This window comes from Odontomachus brunneus, unplaced genomic scaffold, assembly GCF_010583005.1.
Source record: "Odontomachus brunneus isolate Ranch 3 - 2012 unplaced genomic scaffold, Obru_v1 Obru_scaffold_323, whole genome shotgun sequence".
Lineage (NCBI taxonomy): Eukaryota > Metazoa > Arthropoda > Insecta > Hymenoptera > Formicidae > Odontomachus > Odontomachus brunneus.
This window is the reverse complement of record NW_022639773.1, coordinates 15,007-21,541: the sequence shown is the minus strand read 5'-3', so window position 1 is coordinate 21,541 and position 6,535 is coordinate 15,007.

The following is a 6,535-nucleotide window of genomic DNA, read 5'->3' as shown; positions in this document are numbered from 1 at the left end:
TAAAATTGTAAGATACCGAGATACATTTTGGAACAAGTGCATCGATTCTTATATCGCGCGTATCGCCTATCGCCTGCCTCACATCGAATTACATCCGAGACACCAAATAAACGGCATTTGTTAGAACAAAGAGAGTCAACATTATTACATCCGCCTTGGCGAACGAGCCTTCCTTACAAGGTGACACCAGCGTCACAACACTCACATTATCCAGTAACTGCATGTACTTGCAACCAGTTATAGTGGAACATTTGTTTACTCTCGAGCATTGCATTGACCATATGTACTCATGGGTATATGAAAATACACATATTATTAATACAAAATGATAATAGAAATATATTAATAGAAATTTTGTAAAAATTCTTCGAGAGAAGAATATTACCGAAACGGATAATGCGATATCGACGATACGCAATAGCGGGGACTTTGACGGTGGTACACTCATCGATTGCAAGCTATTGGCGTGTGCAATGAATGATATTATGTATGAAGTATTGAACAAATAATCTGTACATGTAACAGTTTCAAAATATATAAATTGTAATCCCAAGATCTGTTGCTTATTTCTATATTACTTTTTTTCCCATATTTCTCGATACACCACAAATAGTCTTAAAATGTTATCTGGTCTTTTGCGGAGCACAGTGTACGTGCTCATTAATAATAAAAATATCATGTGTCACATTCTTCTTCTTGCGCATCGTACTGTCGAATGCATACGTTTGCAAAATGTTAGATTTTGCAGCTGCGACGAAAAAAATTTACGCCGCTAAATACGCGAGCGGACGGTGCGGGCGGTGCGGGCTGTCACAAAATCCGCCGCAAAAACCGCCGCAAACTGCCGCAAAGTACGCCGCGGATCGATAAAATGATCTATCGAAAGAAGATTGAAAAAATTATATAAACATCGGTATATAATATCGGTAATTACCGATCAACGGTATTATGTAAATATGTCGGTAAAAAATTATGTAGATATATATGTTGGTAAAAAAAATTATGTAATTGAATGTTGGTATATAATATCAGTAATAAATTACCGACCGTTGGCCAATCATCGGTATTATGTAAATATGTCGATAACAAATTATGTAAATATATGTTGGTAAGAAATTATGTAATTGAATATTGGCATATAATATCGGGAATAAATTACTGACCGTTGGCCGATCATAGATATTATGTAAATATGTCGGTAACAAATTATGTAAATATATGTTGGTAAAAAATTATGTAATTGAATGTCGGTATATAATATCGGTAAAAAATTACCGACCGTCGGTATATCGGTATGCCTTCCAATCACCGAGCGCTGATAATACCGGTACCCCTCTCCCCCCCGGTGACGTCATAGCCCCGGCGGTACCTCCTCGTCCCGCACCTCCCCCAGAGGACCTAAGTTAGAACCCCTATACTATACCTACTGATTCCGATCGGAAATGCTAGGTTCCGACTGGTAAGTGTCCGACTATGATTCCATTTATGCATTTGTGCTATTATGTATTCCGAGCGGAATTGGCTTTCCGCACGTTGTAATCGAAAATAAACGAGACAAGAGGAAGGAGTGAAATTATTTACTTCAACCAATCGCAGTATAGAAAAAATAAATATAATCATGGAACCTATTATGAAACTGGGAAAAGTTTCCAATTGGAATGATTCCGTTTTCTGACAATTATGCTATTATGAACATTCGAATTGTATCCGAAATGATCGGAAAGTTACCGACACCTTTCAAGCAAGCGGAAAGTCGATTCCGATCGGAATAAAGTTATAGGAACCAATAGACGATAAGCAGTGAACACATTTACGTAAAACGGTAGTAAAATTGTAATATATATAATAATATTATAAAGGTTATGTGAACTTCATAATTATTTACGTTTGTTCCTTTTATTATTCTCCACTCTTGGGCGATTACAGCGACTTGTATTTAAAAACTGATGTCTTGTTATTGGCAGATATTTTTGAAAATTTCCGTGATAGCTGCATCGCAAGTTATGGACTCGATCCCGCGCATTATTATACTCTACCAGGGTAGCGACCATGAACCTTTCACGTGAACTTCATTTTCATTTTTCACTTTTCATTGTAAGTTATTTCACATGAAAAGTGAACAATGAAAATGTGGAAAGCAATATTTATGTAATATAAATTATTAAAATTAAAATGTAATTACAGTATACACAATGTAATATATAACACATTAATAAGCATTGTACAACTTAAATTTATAGTTATAATATAATAATACAATATGAGTGAAATAAAACGTGAAATATTTCACGTGAACTGTTTCAGTTTGCTCGTATATGTTCTTCTTTACTCTTTTGTAAATTGTGTAAGTTTCCATGAAAATTTTTAAGCATCAAACGATGCGGTTTAAATGTGAAAAATAATGTAATACTATACTCGCATATTATATACAAAGTAAATAAAATTTCTTATAGTGACTTTAATTTTTATGATTATACGAAAATTGGCATTTGACATAAGAATCCTATGTCCATTAAAAATGAACAACGAAAGCCAATTGAAGCGTGATGACGTATAGGCAGTGAAAGCATACCGACGAAGTTTGCAAAGTTAAGATACGTATGCATCAGAAAGTTAAAGTGTAATATATTATAAATTGTATGCAATAAGTAAAATGTAAGTTTATTTTATGTATTGTGACGTGGTGGCCCTGAGGCACCATCAGGGCACAAGGACCAACGCGGGTCAACATGCGCCTATATTGTATAGCGCCGATGCCGTTTCGTGAACGCGAGGCCGACCGCCAGTCATGGAAAATGTGGCAAAAATTTAGTGAAAGTAAGATTGGAAGAGTGGATTGGTCCCGCGCCCCATGATTGTGTCCCCAAGCTCCCTCAGCCGACCCGATGGAGGAGGATTCGACGGACAGCGTGGGATCGGAGGGAGACAAGACGAGTCGCCATCCTCATCAGGGATCACGGTCAAATATGACTCAGGTACCGGAGCTTTAACTTCTAATCGCTTAGAAATAAGAAAGTGTTATCGTCCTGAGTTTGGTTGCCGCCGGCGGTATTTATGATTTCAGCCAAAACAAGAGGCGTAGAGGAGAGCCGCCGGAGCGGAACAGCTGACGGCTGACAATAACGATTCCGCGAGATCAGGTGTCGATGGCAATAGGAAAAGAGAAAACAAAGGCGACGGCTAAAATCGCGGTGATTGGAAGAGGCCGAGAAAGAAAGAGAGAGAAGGAGAGAGGGAGAGAGATAGCGACGGGAGCAAAGAAAAAGAAGAAACAAAGGCGAGATCGGGCTTGTCCTTTTGGTACCGAGATACGCAATCGGTCGGTGAGAGAATTTTTGATGTTACGGCGAGTGCCAATATCGTATATCGAGAGCGAAATATCGTAACCGAGCTAACCCTCTCGAGACGGAGTACCGTGGTCGAAACCTATCGAGAAGACGAGCGAGGGCATCTGTGACCAGCCGACAACCGGGAGCTAATACCGGAGGGCATCCACGAGGGTCAAGGCGAGGAGCGAGCTACGATAATCTGTAAGATCAACCACTCGTTTCCATTTGTAGCATGCCCGTCATCGTATCGTCCATAACAAGGAGTGGCCGTGTGAAATTGAAAGAAAGTCGAAAATTGTAACACATCGTGACCTTAGAGAATAGTTCGCAAAAACCTTGTATATCGTATCGCTAACGGATCTATCGTCGGATCTTTGAAACTGTGCGAGCATCGGAACGAGTGTGTTCCGATAAAATAAATTAAATAATTACCGTACGATTGGACCGCCTAACTTTCTTTGCCTGATATATGCTCCTTTTCCCAACACCCACTCCCATCTCCGACTCTAATTAATCTAGAGCTAACTAATAGTTAAAAATATTAATGGCACATAAGGAGCTAGCACGGATGTCTTAGTGCTATTAAATACTAACATAATTTTAATATTAATATGATTGTGGGAGGATAAAAATGTCCAGTATGTCAAACGCACGTATCGAAATTTTCTCTTCGACTAACGTACGCGGAGAATCAACCTTCCATACTTAAACCGATCCTTGAGTCCCAAATTTTAAATATATATTTTAATTAAAATCTCAAACCCCCATAAAACCGAAGACTCAAATAGATTCCTTTTTTGTATATGTTGCGAAAAAACTGCCTCCGCCAGGACTCGAACCTGGAACCTCCCCACTTTCCTTCTGTGCCATTAATATTTTTCACTATTAGTTAACTCTATAAAGGAGCGTTCTATTATTTCGGTTTAATCTAGAGCTGCCGGCTCCGTAAGTTCTCGATTTTCTCGACTTCGTAGTAGTGACGATTTTTGGTGTATAAATTGGTGAGGAGGTGCAGCCTTACCACACCTGGTGCCCAATTTCGCGTACGAATATCGAGGTCGAGGATCGAGGACAGCGGAAATTTGTCGACGCGGCGGACAAATGGCTGTCCACCTTAACTAATGAGAAAAGTCGTCACAGTATTTATTGCATAAAATAAATTATAATTAATAATATAAAAATAAATAATTATGTAAATTATTTGTATTTTATGTATTATTTTATATGAAATATATTTTCTGTAGATTTAAAATATTAATATGAATAGAATATTCTATCTTTTAATAATTTATCTTAAAGTAATCCCAGATAAGCAGACTTCCAAGGGATGTTCTAAAGACACCACTATGTCTTAAAAATATGCTGAAAAATTCTAAAAATGTCCATTGCAAATTGGTGTTGTCTTGAGTATATTGTAATATTTATTTTACTTACAAATTCACGTTAAATCTTTCATTTTTCACGAGTTTAGTGAAGATTTTCATCCTTCACGAGTTTATTACAAAATTTTCACTTTTCACGAGTTCACACTAAGGGAAAAGATTCATGATCGCTATCCAGGATTTACATAGGTTGCAATGTTGAAACATACCGACATAAATTTCGAACTGCTCACCGATATTGATATGATCATGTTCATCGAACGCGGTATACGCGGTGACCTAAGTCAATGTTCGGATAGATACGCACACGCCAATAACAAGTACATGCAGTCTTACGACCCATCGAAATTATCGTCGTACTTAATGTACTTTGACGTAAACAATCTGTATGGATGGGCAATGTGTCAACCATTGCCTTACGCCGAGTATCGATGAATCGACAACGTATCAAACTTTGACGTATTCTCAGTCGCTATCGATTTGCCTACAGAATACATTCTCGAGGTCCACTTGGAGTATCTGCAAAATTTGCATGATGTGCACACTGACCTACCGTTTTCTCCAACGCGCGATAAGCCACCCAGCAAGCGTCAGGAGAAACTTCTCGCGACTCTATACGATAAGCAGCATTATATTATCCACTACCGCAACCTGCAGCAGTGCACACGCCACGGTCTTCGTATTACAAAGATTCACCGCATGCTCCAATTCGCTCAATCTCCCTGGCTCCATAGTTATATCGAATTAAACACAATTTAGAACGTGTGCAACTAATGATTTTGAGAAAAATTTGTACAAATTGATGAATAATGCGGTATTCGGCAAAACGATGGAAAATATTCGAAATCATATCGATGTAAAACTAGTAACACATTGGGACGGTAGGTACAGTGCAAAGGCAATGATCGCAAAATCAAATTTTCACAGTATAAATGTATTTTCGAAAAACTTAATCACCATTGAATTGCGCAAACTCGAGGTGAAATTCAACAAGCCAATCTACGTGAGTATGTGCATACTCGACATATCTAAAGTTTGCTTGTACGAATTTCATCACGAGTACATGTATCCTTTGTATCGCGGCAAATGTAAAATAATATACACTGACACTGACAGTTTTATTTACAACATCGAATGCGATTATATATACGAGCACATGAAACGCGATATTGCAAGGTTTGATACGAGCGATTATCCCGCTGACAACGCGTACGATATACCGCTCATATTAGGTGGTAAACTTAGTTCCTGCGGTTTTTTTATTTAAAAAACTCATTTATTTCGACATCAAAAGCAAAAAATACATTAATCGAAGTATTTTCTCTCGCTAGCTATTCATTTTTCCCATCTTTCGGGCAACACGTAGATTCCGCGACGATAGAACGATTGGTCTTTTGATGCAATCCATTCGTCGATCCATTTTCGCACATCCTCGTAATTTCTGAAGTGTGTATCCAGCAAGCCGTGCTGCATCGACCGGAACAAGTAATAGTCCGAAGGAGCTAAGTCTGGTGAATACGCTGGGTGCGAGAGAACTTCCCGCTCGAGCTGCATCAGTGTTTCTTTGACGGCTTTGGCAACGTGTGGTCGAGCGTTGTCGTGCAAAAGCATGACTTTACGTCGATTGCTGGCTACTGCTGGCCTTTTTTCCAACAATGCTTCATTCAGACGGTTTAATTGTGATTGATATCGATTCCACGTGATACATTCGTTCGGTCTGAGTAACTCATAATAAACGACGCCGTACATATCCAACCAAATGCAAAGCATTGCTTTGTGGCCATGAATATTTCTCTTTGGTGTGGATGTCGATGGTTGGCCAGG